We start from the raw sequence: 19,677 nt of genomic DNA, 5'->3' as shown, positions 1-19,677 counted from the left end.
TCAGGCTCATCTCTTTTCTTCTGGAATGTTTCCCTGGTGAATTCCTCCTGGGCCCTGGTGTACTGTGGCAGCCTGCACATGCCACCTCCAACACGAGCTTACAGTGTGCTCTATTTGCTGTCCCCAAGGCCCTCTGTCTCCCCAGGAAACAGAGACAGTGACTTTCTGACATGCGAACTGAGACTGCCCCTGCCCGAGTGCAGCTCGTGGTGTTCAGCTGTTTGAACTGGTGGGAGCTGTGTTGACTCTGATGAGACACTCTGGTCCTGTGTTGTTGGCTCTGGCTCTCCTGGTGAAGGGCTAACAGCTTAGACTAACGGAATTCTTTCATTTGATCTACTGAGCTAACTCAAATGCTCCGTAAAGCATTGGGGTGTGATTCTGCATACAGGTGGAAGAACAACTCTGTTAAAACAGCTTTGGGGTTTGTTCTCTCAGCTGTGACTGTACCACCCCAGACAGCTCAGAGGCACAGTTTGTGAGACAGGGGCTGGGGCTGGGACGAGGCTCCGTGGGTAAGAGCGCTTGCTGAGTTAGGACCCCAGCACTCGCCTAACTGTGCATGCCTGAACACCAGAACGTCTCTCTGAAGAGCAGAGACGGGAAGATCCTTCGAGCTTGCTGGCCAGTTAGGTGTAGCTAAAGTGAGGTTACCATTCCTTGAGAGAACCTGGTCTCAAAGCCCTAAATCAGAGAGCAAGAGAGGAAAACCCCTGATTTCTGGCCTCCACATGCCTATGGAAAGGCACACCCCCGCACACATGTGCACACCACAGACAATAAATATATAAATAAAATACAGGGATGCTGGTGGTGATGAAGAAGAAGCTGGCTCAGTTCTCATTACAGTCAGCTGATGGGTGGAGCTTGTGGCCAGCGGCTAGTCACACGGGGATCAAGATCCTAAGATAATTGGTAAGTTTTCTCCCTCCAGGTCCAGTGGTCATCCGGGAAGCATGGACAGCAGGTGAGTGGCTGAGGGGTAAGAGCTAAGACTATAAACCAGGTAGATGGAAAAAATGTGTTTCAATTGGAGTTGGGACAAGGCCAAAGTGCAGTGGCTTATGGAAAATTCGGCAAAGAGCCTCAGGGAGGTCCCAAGTAGAGGAGACCTGGGCAGTGGGGAGAGGCAGAGGAAGACCTGCAGGCCTGTGTGTAAGGGGAGTTTTTCTGCTGAGGACCTCAGGGAAGCCATTGAAGGGCAATAAATGACAGAAAGGCACAATCCAATCTGTACTTGCCTCAGCGGGAAGTGCAATACACATCCTTATCCAGAATCTTCATGACTGCAGCAGGGATGTGTCTAAGGTTACTAGAATGACAGAATACCTTGCTTCCCCATGAAAAGAAAACAGATTTTAATATTGTTATTTTATGACTTACTTCAGGTAACTGGCACATAAAAGAAAGAATTACTATAATTCCTCAGACATAAAATAGGAGAGTGGATCCTTCTAGAAAGAATTCTTGTAAGAATGGGTTCAAAATCTAGGGTACATGTGTGCATGCACATACACACACACAAACACTGGACATGAAAATAGAAATGGGGGCTGCTTAGGAAAGGGAAGGAGAACAAGGGGGGAAGGAAGGGCCAGCAGAAGGTGGAGGGGTGAACATGGGCAGAGTCCGTGATGTATTTATTTGATCAAACTGTCATCATGAGACCCATAATGACAACATGGGTTGACAACAAGCACATGTTTGTCCCTTTGGAAAGCAAAATAAGAATGGCAAGCAAGATACTTTAATTACACAGCATGAGCTGTAAGGGCTGGCGAGATGGTTCACAGCCGGCACGGAGTTCAACCCTTGGGACCTACATGCTGGAAGGAGAGAGTTGCTTCCCACACATTGTTCTCTGACCCCAACATGTGTGCCTCCCACACAGAATTAATGAACTTAAACGTGATAAAAACTGTAAAAATATCAGAGACATGGCAACCTACCTGGATAGTTTAGAAAACCTTAGGAATTATCTTGTTCAGCTGCTCTCAAGCCTGGCCTCAGGAGCACGGATGCTCTTAGAAACTGTAAACCCACAGAGATTTGGGTTTGAGTTACTAATATAAACTGCACTGGAAAAGGAAAATCAAGAAAAATTGGGCTGAATGGATGGATCAGTGGTAAAGAGTGCTGGATGTTCTATTCTGAGGACCCAGGTTCAATTCCCAGCACCCACACCCACTCACAACTGGCTGTAACTCCAGTTCCAGGGGATCTGACACCGTCATACCAATGCACATTAAGATAAATTTTTTAAAAAAAAGAAAGAAAAATTGAAAGCACCAGAATGGACAATCACTAGTTCCCTTTCCTTGTCTACCAGAGCCACGGTGTCAGGTCACATATTTCTTTCAAGAAATATTCCACCTCATGCTCCTGAGGGTGAGAGAAAGGTAGCAACATTTAGCATTGATATGCCACACTCAGAATCATTAACCAGCTAGAGAAGTTGGCCAAGACTACGGACCAGGTCACATAGTTGGTGGAGTTGGAGCTGGGGAGAGTTATATCTGCTCACCTACAGGGCCACCTGTCACTAACAATTCCTCAGTGTGATGGAGTAAGATTTATGGACTGCAGTTCTTGGGACTCAAAACATGGTGCCCTATAATATCTGCCCTTTGAATGTTGGGTATTTTTAACTGAGAAGATGAGCAGGATCATAGACTGTGACCTTTCCCCATCCTTTCTCCAAGCCTCTAAGTCCTTCAGAAAAGAACCATAGAAACCAGAGTTCTCCTCAAGGCTAGTTAATGGGATTGGAACTCTCCCCTAAAGCAAGCCATAAAGTCAGGGAAGAAAATCATTCCAGAAGGGTTCTGCCCCATCCCTGGGGGAAGGAATGCTACACAGAAGAAGCCAAGAGGAATCTGAGCAGACAGGCCTTGCTGGGTTCCCCTTGGAATTGTCAATCACAGATCTACACAGCAGTCCATTCTTCCTCAAATCTAACCACAAATGCATCCAATGCTGGGCAAAGAGTCCTCTTGTCTGGAAGCTTTTGTGTCCCACTAACGTTGACTCAACAATTCAAGATAGGAGTCTATACCTTGTTACAGGAGGGATGGTTGTGACCTTCACCATGGGTGTAGGGTGACATCACACCTTTCACTCGTCAGTGACCACGCAACTGTGAATCTTCCCTAGCTCTCGTAACAATCGCACAATCATCCAACATAGGTGCTCTTGACCATTCATATCTCTTAGTGGGCAACCATCCCATTTTACTTGGAGATGTCACAGGTTTGATGCTGAATGATTGGTCAGGGGGGTCCCTCAGTCCTAGGCAAATCAGGATAGTTGATCACTATAACTGTCCCCAGAACTGTGGAGCCTTCAGCATCCAGATAATAGACAATGAAATAGAACAGAAAGCACACCTAACTCCTAAAATCTTCAACCCCAAAACAAACTCATCTCATCTGTTTACATTTCATGATGGGAAGTAGCTGCATGGATGAAGGAGGCTGGTACCCAGAAGACAAGTTGGGCAGCTGGGGTCTTGGAAGAGGAGAATATAACTGTTGAGTAGACTCTTTGATATACATTTTTTTCCTTAGAAACTGTGAGTGTTTGCCTGCATGTAAGTACATGCACCACATGTGTGCAGTGCCTGTGAAGACCAGAAGAGGGCATCTGATTCCAGGGAGCTGAAGTTACAGATGGTTGTGAGCTGCTATGTGGAAGGTGGAAATCAAACCCTGCAAGAGCTGCAAAGGTTCTTAAGCCCTGAGCCCTAACTCTTAGTTATCTTTACCAAAAAAGAAATGACGTTCATTCCATAACTCTGCTGCAAAGAAGAGAAAGAAGGCATCACAGAGCCCATTTATACTTGAGATTATACGATGAAAAAACTCTGCCCACCAAATAGTAGTGCTGATGTATCACCAACTTAATTCTGAGGCAGAGGTCTTGCTTTAAAACACTCACTAAAGATGGGCATGGTGGCACAGGCCTTTAATCCTAGCACTCTGGAGGCAGAGGCAGGCAGATCTCTGAGTTTGAGGCCTACTGTGCTATCCCCTCAACCCACAAAGTACACTACTTTTCAAAATAGTTACTCCTTAGGAATATTGGATAAAACTCTTTACTCTTTCCACTGTAAAAAAAAAATTTAAAAAGCAAAGCCAAAATATCTTCCTCATTTGATGTGTGCATATGTATCTTTGTATCTCTGAGTGTGTATTTCAAGTATTTCACCGGGAGTTTCTTTCACATCTTACATATGAAAAAAGAAAAAGGAAAAGTCAGTTTCAAAGCTCCAAGTTCTTATTCACAGAATGAGATTAGAATATTGTGTGTGGTGTCTTTAGTTGAAATAGAAGCATCTGCTGTGTACTGAAGCAATGGCACTCGGAAAGAAGAACAGCTTACAGGTGGATAACTCAGGCCTGAAGAACTTTCCAAAGAGGAGGGGAGTTTCTTTGAGTTTTTTTTAATCTCTTATTTTTATATTTCAAAAATAGAATTGAACAAGAGTAGAAGAAGAAAGAAAGAGGGGAAGGAAGAAGGGAGGGAGGGAGGGAGGGAGGGAGGGAGGGAGGGAGGGAGGGAGGGACGGAGGGACGGAGGGACGGAGGGACAGAGGGAGGGAGGGAGAGGGAAGGAAAAGGAAAGACACAACAGCTATTATCACTGAGGTGTGTTTTCTTCAGTTCCAAAACCTTTCCTTCAAAGGCAACAACAGAAACTGTTTAACCTTTTCGTGGCTCTGAGAAGTGGACCGAACTTGCAGACTTAAAGAGCAATTGGTATTCATTTATTTTGTTTTTCAAAATCCACAAAAGAGCAGTCCCTTTGATATTCTACTAAAACCACAGGTAAAAGAGGAAAGTTAGCCAGTCCCGGGCAGGCTTGGTAGACCTTGTCAGCATTTAAAAGCCCCAGGCAGCCCCAGGCTTCTAAAATGGAGATGGCCCCCCTCCAGTCCTGAGTCTGGCTTCCTCTCCAGTCCTCACCGAACATTACCACCCCATCAATTCCCATATCCACTTCACTCTCCCTTCTCCTTGGGTTTGGCCTCACAGACTTAGCCCTTTGTCTCCATGAGAAAGGAAAACTGGTTCAATCCCAAAGCCTCCCTGGGTCCCTGGGTCTCTGGGTCCCTGGGTCCCTGGGTCCCTGGGTCCCTGGGTCCCTGGGTCCCTGGGTCCCTGGGTCCCTGGGTCCCTGGGTCCCTGGGTCCCTGAGCTGTTTGTAGCTACAGGCCTGCCAAGTGCCTTTCCTGAATCCAGATGTCCCCGCAACTCCAGGGTTTGTAACTTGAGAGTTAAGGTCTAGGTGGCCCTGGGGAATCCTGTAGACTGCCATCTCTTCATGCCGAAATGAGCACAGACAGGCAGCAAACTGGGTGCCTTCAGCTTCACGAACGGTCTCATGAAAATGGGCATGGGGGAGGGAGAAAATGAAATTAGGTCCTCAGGTTTTAAAAGGGGGTTCGAGACCTCCTTGCCTGCCTTCAGGATAGTTTTATGAAGGAGTTGAGAATAAAATTCAGCATCTTTCACAAATAAGAAAGTTGAAGTTTGGGCCATCACAGTGGTTCAATAGATAAAGGTGTTTGCCACCAAGCCTGATACCTGAGTCCTGCAGTCATGTTTCACACGGTGGGAGGAAGAACTGATTCCTGAAAGTTGTCCTCTGACCTCCACACTCAAGCAGTGGTGCACACGCGCGTGTGCGCACACGCACGCACACAGAGCTTTCTACAGCAAGGGCAATGCGGAGAGTGGGGTATGCTCAAATAAAACTGTGCTTTATTGACAATGACCTTGTATAACCTTACATAATAGAATATTTTTAAAAGAAGAAAGGGGGCTAGGAAGGCAGCACCCTATTTTAGTAGGAAGAGAAAAAAATCTGAAAGAACTCTAACCTGTCGTTTGCCAGACGCCAAAGACAAAGAGGGGAATTTGTGGCATAATGGTTGTCTTTTGTGTCCTTCTCAAAATATTCAAGCTGAGTAATATGAGAGATTAAATGTATTGCCCAGACTTCCAACCAGAGGCAGAAACTGCTAGCAAAAGAAGCTTTAAAGAGGAGCTTGGCCCTTTCTTAGAGACGGTTAGAAAGCAGACCACTTTGAGATGTGGTGTAGAGAGTAGCCTTTCTCCTGTGACGTCCATCCAACCGCTTTAATGAAATTTTCCTAACATCCACCCAAGACTAAGACATGGCTTGGCATTTCGCAGGAGGAGGGGGAGAGAAGGGAGAGAGAGAGAGAAGGAAAGAGGAGAGAGGGAAGGGGAGAGGGGGAAGAAAGGAGAGAGAGAGAGAGAGAGAGAGAGAGAGAGAGAGAGAGAGAGAGAGAGAGAGAGAGAACCAGTCTCTCTCTAGTTTCTCTCATAGCCTGGATTCTCCTAGCTTGGGTTCTCCTTCTTTTGCCTTAGTGATGAAGATTCCCTATTCACACCTTCCTTCTATTGAGGAAAAAAGAGAAAGTCACTACTTTTCCCCTCAAAAAGTAACAGGCTGAAGTTTTCTGACCTGGTGTCTCTTCTCCAAGATGACAGAAAATCTCCAGGTGTGTCCAGTGTTTCCTTCGCTAGGTCCTTTAGAGTTTTGTCTAGTGTCTAGGTCCCTAGCTCTTCACTGTCACGTAGAATTGGTACCATCTACACAGCAGCTAAGTAAACGCAGGCTCTGCTATCACTGAGGACAGAATGGTGACTAAACAGAGTGGGGGCTCACGAAAAGCTTAGTCCAGAGCGGGTTGCTGGCACTGATCAAAGAGTCAGACAGATTTTCCTAGAAGTCTCAGGCTTCTTGACAAACAGAGGATGGCCACAGGGAAGGAGTCTTCTGGGGGAGCTAAAGAAAGAAGAGAGTAAATCAACCTTGAGAATGGAAAAGGAGGGGGGACATTAAGAAGGAGTCTCCATTTTCTAACAACATAGCTGGATAGACGTAGTATTTCCCACACAGATGGGAAACTTTGCACACCAAATCTGAGAGATGACCATGAATGTGACTTGGGTGTATTGGTTTGAGGCCATGAGCTCAATGATGCATCAGATTCTCAAACCCCTTTGACAATCATATGGATTAAATGTTGCTATTTTAAACCTTTCAAAATAAGCCTAGTCTGTTAGCATGTGATCTCTTCCTTTGCAGAGAAAACCAAGCTGTAATAATAATCCACAAGCATTGTGGGAATCAGGCCACTTTTGGTGATTATATCCATCAGTTCATTCAGATGTGTATCTGAATATCATGTATTGAATAGGTAGATATTATAATTTTGTCATAACAAATATATAATTGACCTGAAAATAGTCAGACACTTAAGTAATCATGTGTGTGAGGTGTGTGTGTGTCTGTGTATGTGCATAGTATCTGTACATGTGTGTGTATATGTGTGTATATATATATATATCTGCTAGTGTGTCTGTGTGTATGTGCATTGGGTGTGGGTATTGTGTCTGTGTATGTTTGTGTACTAAAATATTCACGCAGGAAACATCCTGAAACATGATAAATTTAAACATTAATATCTGAATATTGATGTGGGTGTATATAAGCCTCCACTCAACTATTAACATGTTTTATTTATTAGGAACAGAGTTTCAAATGTGTGGGCTTTCATCATACCCTTTAACTCAGAGGTCAGTGTCAGCTACTTAAGACGGTTGCTCACAACGGCCTTCCTCGAGCCGCGTATCAAAGCAGTCCCACCCAGGAGGCCCTTGTTCACCCATTCATCATCCTCACATTCGCTAACAAACCCCAAGTGGTTTTCATGGGCAATGGGTTGATGGATCCTCCCTGACACATTGCACACAGGGAACATGCTTGCCTCGGTCTTGCAGCCCTCAGGCAAGGGGGGGGAATCCAGGCATCGGCATCCATGCCTGCCAAGCATGCAGGTACCCTTCCCCATAACCAGTGGCGATGTGTTGGCGAATTCTGATTCTGGGCCACATAAGGTGGACTGAACATTGACACTGGATGAAAGTTTACAAGCTTGTGAATGTCCTTATCACTCTTGACGCCTCTAGATGAATTCATCTGTGTTCTTAACACGGCGCTGGTGGGGCGAGTGAGGACGCAGGCAGGAAGGAGCCACACCAGCGAGGTTTCTCAGGATGCCACGGGTGCTGAGACTCGGAAGTGTGCAGTGTGGCTAGGGTATTTCATTCAACTAACAAAACCCAGTGAAAAAGGTGAAGCGGTGTGTACACAGGGCAACTATTATTTTGGCAGGATGGCTTAGAATATATTTTAATTTGATATTTGTTTGTTACCTATTTTCGTTTTATTTTTGTTTGGAGACAGAGCCTCACTCTAGCCCCAGATATCCTGGAACTTACTAGGTATAGATGCCAGGCTAGTCTCGAATGAACAACAGCCTCTTGTCTCAACCTCCCCCGTGCTGGGACTAACAGTGACTGATCATTTCTGTATATACGATCTTCAGGCTCCAGGTGCTGGAACAACCACGCCATTGCTGTATTCATTTGGAGAGACCCAGGTTGTCATAGGGAAAAGAATGTCCCCATTACACAACCATTCTTGTGTGTAGCTGCTTTCCCGAGCTATCTCTGAGCAGGGAGGTGTTTGGTGTGAGGCTCGCTGATTCAGAATGAAGATGCCACACAGGAGTGAGGTGCCAGGTGAGGCAGAGCTACAAAAATGAGCGAGCTTGTCAAGCAAAGCTGGCTGATTGATTTCCACAGAAAAGGCCACGAACCATTTCCTAGGGGGAAGTCAGGTGGGAGGGACTCCCAGGAAAGAGACACCAAGAGACAATTTGAAAGTCTAACTATGACTTACCAAGAAAGATCTCTTACTTGGTTAATTTTTTAGTTTTGTATTAGTAGAAGGGGAAGGAGAGAGTGCACACCACTGGAGTGGTTTTTCTTCACGCCTGTGTGGGGTTCAGGCTTACCTGGCCAGTGGTTTTACCCACTGAGCCATCTCACCAGACAACTCTGTTCCTTCTTATGGGGAATTCGGGACGTTTGATTTTATTGAAGACTCTGGACATCAAAATTCCTGTCTGTCTGGGGTTTTACTATTAGAGAAGGAATAAAGGAAATGGGGTTATTTGCACTCTGCACCCCAGATGCTCAGGAGTCAAGTGTGGCACCAGGAACGTCTCAGCTGCCATGAGGAATAGCATTTGTTAACAGCAGCTGGTAATCGTGGCCACAGAGGATGGACGCACCCCACCTGGTGGAAAGGTAACTTTTCCTCTTTTCCCCACCAGAGTGTAAGTGACCAGGACAGACAAGAATCTTACACAACCCTCTTTTCTCTCATTTATAACAATGGCATCTTGTTCACCACCCTTAGCATGCTAACAGCTTGGAGCTATGTGAGGAGAAACACACTGAGTGTCGTGGATTAGATTTGGACTTTGGAACCAGGTTGGTCAGGTGTGACGTGTTCCTCCTGTGCCATGATCATGCCACTCAAACATTCCAGAAACTTTGAAACCCATCTGATTTCTGTTTCTTGTGTCTGACTTGTCCAGTAAGGTTTTCTATAGAGGCAGCCCCCTTTTCTCAACTCACTGAACTTAGTCTCGGTAGTAGACATATTGAACTATTCCCTGGTCTTGGCTCCCTGACTTTCAATCTTTGAAGTAGCTCATGTCTAGGATTGCCTGCTCTCCACAGGCTCTGGCACAGCAGCAAAGAGAGCCAAGAAAAATCATGTGAAGGCTAGATATCATCGCTTCCTTTTTCAACAGTCAAAATGGTACCAGTGCGCTAAGGACGTAGCTCGGCTGGGAGAGAGAGAGCGCTTGCCTAGCGTTGAGCAAGGTTCCGTTCAATCCACAGCACCACACAAATCAGTGTGCTGATAACTGATGCCTGCAGTCCCAGCACCCAAGGCAGGAGACTCAGAAGCCCAACATTGGCCTCAACTGCATAGATAATTTGAGTCTGACCTGGACTACTTGAGATCCAGTTTCAAGAAAAAAAAGTGCCAAGGGAAGCTGGGGCTGAGTATCACTCAGCAGTAGAGCCCATGTTTAGGGTGTCCAAGGCTGTGTTTGACCTCCAGCAAAATAAGACAATGAACCAGAGGCCTCTTTTATTTTTATTTATTGATTTATTGGTTTGGTTTTTTTGAGACAGAATTTCTCGATGTAGCCCTGGTTGTCCTGGAACTTATTCTATAGACCAGGCTAGCCTCAAACTCAGAGCTCCACCTAAAGCTTTGCACCACCTCCACCCACTGAAATCTCCATTTCTATAAACATGAAAAACTGCCTTAAATAAGCCTTTTCTTTTTCTTACATCTTAAAACCTTTGATTTATTCTTTGACAATTTCATACATGTATGCGTTGATCCAACCCCCACCACCCCAACTCCCACCTCCAACCCCCACCTTCCCTGCATGCACCTTAACACCCCCCTCTCACCTCCTGACCTCTCCCTTTGCACATGTGTGACTCTTAGTCCAATTAGTGCTTCCTGCTGGAGCATTGACCAATCTTGTTGACTTTAGCTTATGCAGGTAACTGTAGTTACCATGAGCTAATGAGTACAATGGCTCACCATGCCCAGAAGACAGCATTTCACGGTGCTCAATCCAAGCCTTCTTCCTCCCCTCTTCCGCAACGTTCCCTGAGCCAGGGTGTGTGTGTGTGTGTGTGTGTGTGTGTGTGTGTGTGTGTGTGTGTGTGTAGATCAAAACTCCATTTACCGCTGAGCGTTCGGCAGTCACTTAATTCTCTGCACGCTGCCCAATAAGCATGTTCTCTTACTGCGACGTCTTAATAAACCAGTTGTTGGCATCTCCAATGAAATTTAAAGTGAGTTCAGTCAGAGAGAAAGCCTGGAGATATAAACACATGTCGGGATAGATTTCAACCTTTCTTAGCTGGCTCGCTGTTCCAACTTCTGTAGCTTTTATTATCACATCCTTAAATATCGAGCCTAGGCCTTTCTGGGATAAATAATCCCAATGTTAAAATTTTACCACAAGGTTCTTTTGTTTGTGATTTGGGTCTTCAGGGCATCATTCATCTCTCTTCTACTACACTGCACAGATATATTCTAATTAATATTTTTACATTCCAAGTCATTATTTTATTCACGATATTGGGCCGATATGTCTCTAGAATCGCCAAGATCCCATGTTGACACAACTGATCAACAGAAAGCCACCATTTGGCTTTAGTAGGCCCTGTGCTGAGACACCCACACACCAGAGATGCCAACCGGCCGTATTACTGTTTTGTTTTGTTGGTTTTTTTTTTGAGCCAAAGAGAAAATTTTCACACATTTTGTTTGCTTCTCATCCACCACCTTTCCTGCCAAAACAGTATGCTGCCAAATCATGATAAGAAAAATGGTAGAAATAAGAGCTATCCAAGGGGCTGGGGAAATGGTTCAGTCAGTGAGAGAACTTGCTAGGCAATCGTGAGGACCTGAGTTCAGATCCCAAGAACTCATGTAAAGAGTCGTGCCTGAGACCCCAGCACTGTGGGGAGGGCCAGAGAGAAGAGGATCGCTGGGGCTTACTGGCCCCAAGAGCAGCTTCAGAGACACAGAGCGGTAGAGGGTCCCCAAACATCCTCTTCTGGCCTCCGGATTCATACATGTGCATACACCATAGCATGCACAAAGTCTGTTTAACAAGACATTGTTCTTTCTGGGGCGGACACACCCATACACACACACACATACACACATCTCAAACACATACCTACATACCTGGTGGAAAGAAGGCATGAAGAAAGTACTAGCTTTGTATTAAGAGTTCTAACCCCCTAAAATAGAATTAAAAATGCTGTAACATGATAAAGATTCAGTAAAAATACATATAAATAGTTTTATTGTGGGCTCTTACTGTCCTGGACCAGCATCTATCTAGTATGACATTAAATCGATACATTCTGAGAGACTGAGGCAAAGGAAGGGTTACTAAAGAGAATGGGTAAAAACAGTGCAGACACTAAGTCCTTGGCAAACCCCCATAGGGTGCCTCAATGTCAGATGAGGAGTTAGGATCTTTATGATAAATGTCAAGGGTTTGCTGTTACACAAGGGCCAGGTAAATTCTGGGTGGAAACTGGGCCATGACACTAGAGATGAGTAGTCAGGAACGGGGGGACTTTACAGGAAACGGGGTGCTAGCAGGTAGATCATCCAGGCCATTTCACCCCATGTGACACAGAATCCAATCAGATAGGAGGTTTTTATCATCTGTCTGAAAGAACAGGCATGATCTCAGGAGCACCTCATTTCTATGAATGTGTGTGCGTGCGGGGGTACTTGTGCATGCAGGGGTACTTGTGCATGCAGGGGAACTTGTGCATGCAGGGGTACTTGTGCGTGCAGGGGTACTTGTGCATGCAGGGGTACTGGCTATGTAGGTACATGAATCCTGTCTCCACTTTGCTCAGTGCTTGGATGACAATGATATACCACAACTCTGCATTTTTTTTTTGTTTGTTGTGAGACAGGGTTTCTCCATGTAGCTCTGGCTGTCCTGGAACTCACTCTGTAGACCAGGCTGGCCTCAAACTCACGGAGATCCACCTGCCTCTGCCCCTCAAGTGCTGGGATTAAAGGCATGCACCACCACTGCCTGGTCAAAACTCAACTTTTTTTTTTAACTCAACAGTTTTTAAATGTGGTTTCTGGGGATCAAACTCAGGTGAGCATCTCCCCAGCACTTCCTTTCTAGGATTCTAAATGGCTTCTACTACCATGAGTCTCTGAGTCACTAGCAGCAAGCCAGATTTCCTTTACCTGAGCAGATCAAAGACAGAATCCACCCAGCCTTGTCTTGTCCACACCCGACCCCCAATCCACAGCACTCCAACTCCAAAGTTTTCCTTAATCAAACGTGTTCTCATTCTGCTGCCTCGGTGTTGTTTTGGCAACACTGCATGTTCCCTACACTTTGGCAACTCCCTGTGCTCTCTGCGCCTTGGCAACCCCACGTGCTCTCTGCCCTTTGCTCCCTAGAAAGTGACTGTCACGGTCTTTGTGCTACCGAGTGCTGTGTCACAGCATCTTCATCTCTGAGAGATCAGAGGAAAGGCATGAGAAAGTAGGAACACGTGTTAAAGCTTACTTTCTCTGCCTGTCTCTGGCTGCAAGATTGGACCATCACAGACTCCAGCCGGAGAAGGAGAGAGAGGAGGATGCGTGGGAGAGGAGGGAAAATGTGTGCTCGGAAGTCAGAAGACACGGATTCAATTTGTTCTTTGTCCTTCCTTGTGTCACTTTGTGGAAAAGACATCATCTCTCTAGTCTGGGATATTCTCGACGGGAAGACAATGGTAAACATTGCTGATCTCATAGGGATGGTCTTAGGATTTCCGGAGACCATACTTTCCCCAGAAGAGCTTGTCTTTATGGGGAAGATAGGGAACCTCATTCATTCAGCATGGTTACTAGTACATGAGAGGTCATAATGGCCATTGGATGTACTTCGAGTTGGCAAAGATCGAGAGAGTAAGGGTTAAACTGTAAAAGAGAATCCTTATCTATGACTAAGAGTGTATGGCTCGCTGAGACACAGCACCTTCTCTGGGAGACTCATCTTTAAAGGTTGGTGTTAATCTAAGGCAGGGGTTGCCAAGCAGGGGTCCTCGGCTGATTGTTGGTCTATCTGGCCTGCAGATGTTTTAAAGTTTAATTATTCTTCTCCTCAAAATTATGACATTTGGGAACTAGAGAGATGGCTCAGCAGTTAAGAACCTTCGCTACTCTTAACAAAGTTTGGCTCCCAGCACTCCCGTTGAATGGCTTGCAACCAGCTATAAACCGGATCTAGGGAGTTGTCTGACCTCCACAGCCATTGACACACGCATGGTACACACACACTAAGATCTGAAAAGATGGGAAGTTTGCACGGACGGTATATGGATATTAGTGGAAGAGTGTTCACCTAGCATGTATAAGGCCCATGTCTGATAGCCAGCAAGACACCAGACCAACAGCTCAAGGAAATTTTTCATTAAAAAAAGAACCTGAGTTTGATCTCCAGAAACAATGTTTTTAAAATACCAAGTTTTGGTCAGGTGGTACTGGCACATGCATTTAATCCCAGCACTCGGGAGGCAGAGGCAAGTGGATCTCTGTGAGTTTGAGGCCAGCCTGGTCTACATAGCAAGTCCCTAGGCAGGCAGAGACCCTGTCTGAAAAAAACATATATATAAATAAGATTCCAAATTCTTGGAAACCCTTTTTAAGCTTGGCAGCTGAGGTCCTTGTTTCCAGATGAAGCCGCCTGGCAGAGCTCAGGGCGGCTAGCCCGGCAGATATGCTCTCTCTCCTGCGGTCCCCGAGGGTCCCCTATCTTGTCCTGTCTCTTGACTCATTTGATTTTGGAAGCATCACACTAGATGAACTCTGGGCTCTGGGTTGTTCTGGCTGGGGACTAGGAACCAGCCCTGCTGAGGGCACAGATTCTGATAAGGCCACAAGGACTTACAGGGGGCGTCTGCAGTCCTCCAGGCCCTGAGGCCTCAGATGACATTCCTTTCCTCCTTGCCACACAATGGCGGTTTCGCAATACGGAAGCTAAGCCACATTGGATAGCTGTTCCTGGCATACGCTGTGCTGAAGCGTTATTGCTTCCAGAAAACATCAAGTTTCAGAAAACCCACTGCCCCGGTTTTCCTCCCAGAAACATCTCGAAAAGTCACTTCTAGAGTGAAGGAAGGTGGCGCATGAACAAGTGAGGGTGGCCAACCTCAAGAGAAGCATGGGCTCTTTCCTCTATCCTGTCTCTGCAACACGTTCATTCTGTGAGCTTCCAAAAGTGACTAGACCTCAGAACACCTCTCCAGGAAGAGAAGGTCTGGAACAGGGCTCTGGGGATCTGGATGGGCCTCGGTGGCTGCTTCCATGGCATCCAAGCCTTCCTCTGGCCAGCAGTCCCAGCAAAGAGTTCCAGCTCATCAGGACATTTGTCCTGTGTGTCATACACAGATGTGTGGGGGTGGGCACATGTGGGAACCTCGAATTCTTCATCCCAAACTCTTCATCTCAGCTTCCTGACAGGCCCCTGAATTCCTCAGGGAAAACCAGAATTCCTCTACTGGACACCCACACCAAGTGAAGAGAAGCAAAGTATGAGAGAGAGAGAGAGAGAGAGAGAGAGAGAGAGAGAGAGAGAGAGAGAGAGAGAGAGAGAGAGAGAACAGATGTGGATACAGGAGAGAAGCAGTAGGGTGTACTATGCTGTGGTAGTTAAATCGTTATCTTCTTTGAATTCCTTTAAAATAAATATAAAAAGACAAGTAATTTTCTCACCTAATTTGCTTCTGGAACTGATAATTAAGTGTCGCCGGCTGCATCACCAGAATGAGTTTGTGATACTTGCTGCAGTGGCTTTGCATATTTAAGGAGGAAAATGTTCTTTGTAGCATGGTAAAAATACCATTTTATGAAACTCTCCCTCAGGCGGTCCAGGAGCCTCCATTCCCTGTTTAGGGATCTGCAAGACTCAGAGATAAGACAAAATCAACTTGACACCTAACCGCTTCTGTCCACCTACCTCTGGAGAAACAGCCCTGGACCCAGGGGTGTTACAGAAATTCCAGTTCTTTCAAGACAGACTTGCTCCCTGGGCATCTGTGTATATCTCAATTACTCTATGTTCCCAAGCCCTTGGAGGTCAAAATTTAGTAGAGAGAGAAGACAGCACTATAGTGAGGTGTCCTGACGCAGCCTGTGTGGGAGCCCAGAGGGATTTGCACAGACTTCAGTGTGTCACCCAAGTCTCAGAGCCGTCTCCTCCTCTCCATGGAGAAACTAACTGGAGGAGAAGCTCTGAGGCTGCACAGAAAGGAATTAGTGCAGTCTAGGGAGAGTCAGACAGCCATAGCTGTAGCTACACAGTCACCATCATCACCAGCATCTAATTCTGTGAGCCCACAGAGGAGTCATGTCAGAATAACACAGGGGAATCTTAAAATATGTAATTGCGGGTTCCACGCCCAACCGCGCTGGGACTCTCAGGTGTGTCCTAGTGGGCTCTCGGAAGGTCCCTATGAGAATAAATGTTCGGACAAGCCCGAACATGGATCTGGGCTCTCTTTCACAGGCTGGAGGGAATCAAGGCAGGGACAGTGATAGCTCCTGGAGGACTCAAGATGCTCCTACGAGAATCATTTCGTTTAGGTTGACGAACGCTGTATTCATAATGGTGGTTGGATGTAAGTGGTCTGTCTCCCAGCATCAAGATTCCTTTGTGTTTTGTTTTGCATTGGGTTTTTGGTTGGTTGGTTGGTGATTTTGTTTGCTTGTTTGTTTTCAAGATAGAAGGGCCTCCAGTTTAATACTAGTCAGGGATGACCTTGAACCTACTGACTTCGCTACCTCTATACTTCATAGCCTGGGAATACAGGCACAAACCACTACATCCACTTCATTCTGGGGAGTGAACATGCTTTTTGTGTGGTGGGCAAAAGGCCTATCAAGGGTCACAGACAGTCCCAGAAATGCTTATCTTTAAGTCAGTCTTACAGCCAATCTCGGCCACTGCGTTTCACGGTGATTCCCCTCTGGAGTGGGAGTTTGATTCCCAAACAATATCTAGAGTTACCTTTCTATTAAAGCGCCGGAGGAAAGGAGCTGATTGCAAAAGGCATCTGGTACTTAGAGACAAGAGTTGCCGTTACCATTCCAGGATCCACAACTCCCCCAAATAATTATCTCACATCAAGTGGCACCAGAACCTAGCTTGAGGAACCTGGCTGCAGAAGGGCCTGTCAGATCAAGCTCCCCTCCCCCACGAAGGTCCTCAGGCCTCTCTGTGTGGCTGCTCCCTTATCTGCACCCCTTCAAATCCCAAAGATTATCAATAGCAATTTTCTCTCTTGGCTTGTCAGGCAGGCGCCCTTCAGGGCAGGAGACAATCGTCAGCAGAGATCAGTTCCCTCTGTTTGGCTAGAGAAGCATGCATCACAGGCTCTCTTGGAGAGTGACAATGGAGAACCACAGTGGTTCAATAGTTTGGCGGTTGCTAAGACCCACTCCCGAATCCTACAGGATATAGCTTGAGTGCTCAATAAAATTATTAAGACGAGAAAATAGGATGTTAATCCGCACTGCTCTTCTGAGCTTGGAATATAATAAACAGAAATCAATGGGGGAAGCTACTACAGGGGTGTTGTGAGAACTCCCAACAAAAAGAGGTCTAAACTAAATTGTTGGACAATCTCCTGATGTGTGTTGCTAGCTCGCCTGTTGCTATTGTTGCTACTCAAGGGTTGTGCCACTCTTAGGAAACACATGTTCTATGCTCAGCTCCAGGAAAACTTCCATTTTTAAAATATAAAAAGAATATGTGAGGACTGGTAAGATGGCAGTGGGTAAGACACTCGCTGCTCAAGGGTGAGGATATGAGTTCAAATCCCTAACGGTCGTGTAAGGAGTCACACATGTACCTGGAACCTTGGCACTGTAGGGAACAGACACAGGAGGATGACTATGACTTGCTGACTGCCTCTTTAGCTCTGGGTTCAAAGAGACCCTGCCTCAAGGGAATGAACCAAAAAGGGATGGAGCAGAACACTCAGTGTTCTCCTTTGGTTTCCATTACACACATGTATTTACTCTGACACACATGCACATATAACACACACACACACACAAATGAAATAAAATTTAAATGTAAAGAGGACGTCTGAGAACGGGGAGTCCTGTCATCAGTGCTAGTGTAATTACCATGGTGGAGATCTGGGTCCCTGTCTGGAAGGCTGACCACTTAGTTCCCACCCATGTGCTTGCTTTTCTGGAACCCTCATCTTCACCGAACGGTCCAGCATTGCTCTTTGCAGCTAGGAAGAAGGTTGATAGTGACTCTGAATTAACTAGGAGACAAAAGAATCGTGTGGATTCACCCTCAAATAAAATGTGTGGGATGGATCCCTCTGCTGTTCTGATGGACCCTTAGGGAGAATAAATAACAGGCCTCCTTGGCTGTATTTTCATCAATCAGATTTCTGGCTTCCTTTGAGCATGCTCAGAGAGACCATGCCACCTCAGTGCTGGGCAAAGCTGTGACATGGGAACCTCTGCCAAGTCTGGAAGCCAGTACACATGCTATCAAGGTCGCCGGTCCCCTCAGAGACACTCCCTTCTCCCAGGAGAGAGTCTCAGGAACAGATGCCATGAATTGCATCTCTCGTCCTTCCCAGTTTGGGAAAACCTTGGAAGCTTCCGGAAGTTCTTCTCCACTGCTTCTTGCCTTTTTCTAGCCATCGACACACCCAGTGTTCTTTTGTTGCTACTGTTGTTTGTTTTATCTATTTGTTTTGAGGCAGGATCTCATGTAGCCCAGGCTAGCCTCAAACTGTCAGTGTAGCTGAGGATGGCATTAGATTTCAGATGCTCCAGCCTCCACCTCCCAAGGGCTGAGCTCGCAGGTGTGCACCAGTGTGCCAGTTTATACAGTGCTGGGGATCAACCTAGCATTCACACATGCTGCTGCCGGAGTCCCCTCCCCCCACTCACTGTTTAGCAATCCTAGCATCCAGTATACCGTCAGTCCTGATCTGTATGCTTAGTTACCAATACTTGGCACATTTCCTTGCACATAATAGGTTCTCAGTAAATTTTGTCAGTGGAAATAAAAGCATGAAATAATGGTTAAGATAAAAGGGAAAATATAAGAAGTTGGGGGAGGGGCTGGAGAGATGACTCAGCAGTTAAGAGCACTGTTAGCTCTTCTAGAGTACCTGGTTCAACTCCCAACACCCACATGGCAGCTCACAACTGTCTGTAACTTCAGTTGGGGTGGGGGGGATCTGACACCTTCACACCAATGCACATAAAATAATTTTAAATAAATTATTTTTTTAAAAAAAGAAATTGTGGAAGCCAAGTTCACTGTAATCATTTTTTGTTGATCTTGGTAACATCAGCCCTGCTACTTAGGCTGCCGCATCCTTGAAAAAGGAGTGACACATGCCTGTGCATGTGTGTGTGTTTGTGTGTGTGTGTTTCAAGAAAAGAGGACGCCACCCTCTTTAGCTTGCTGCTCAGCCACCCTCCCACCAGGTGCGGGGAGCCTGCAATTCATGTGCAGTCGGCTCCGTTTGCTGGGTCAGAGCCTCGGCTGCCCACAGATCCCTGTCCCGTGCTCCACAGCTTATTCACTCTGACAACAATATGGTGAGGTTTCCCTCCCTCTGGCCCAGGGCCACCGTCGTCACCAGAGCATGCTCAGCGTTGGAGTAGACAGCACAGCACGAGAAGGTCAGGGTGATTCCTACTACTGGAGAAATGCTCTTCCACACAGAGCTGGGAGTTGGCTCAGGGGCAGGAGTGCTGTCCTGCAAACGTGGGGACCTGAGTTTGAATCCTCAGCACCCACAGAAAAAGCATGCAGGCAGGCCAGAGAGATGGATTGCCAGCAGGTAAAGGACTGGCTGTATACCCAGACGCCTGAGTTTGATCCCCGGAACCCACGTACAGATGGACGGAGAGAAGCAACTCCATAAAGCTGTCCTCTGACTCCATACACAAGGCCATAGCGCTCATGCACACAAAGAATATTTTTTTTAAATTGAGAAACCTTGCATGGCTGTGCATGCTTGCAGCGTCAGAGCTGCAGCGAAGAGACGTGTGTGTGCTTACAGCGTCAGATGCAGCAAAGAGACGTGTGCGTGCTTGCAGCGTCAGAGCTGCTGCGAAGAGATAGGCAGTTCTTAAGAGCTCTCTGGCCAACAAGGCCACCAAAGGGCAACA

This window comes from Microtus pennsylvanicus, chromosome 3, assembly GCF_037038515.1.
Source record: "Microtus pennsylvanicus isolate mMicPen1 chromosome 3, mMicPen1.hap1, whole genome shotgun sequence".
NCBI classification, from domain to species: domain Eukaryota; kingdom Metazoa; phylum Chordata; class Mammalia; order Rodentia; family Cricetidae; genus Microtus; species Microtus pennsylvanicus.
The sequence above is the reverse complement of the archived record's forward strand: the minus strand, read 5'-3'. Positions refer to the sequence as shown.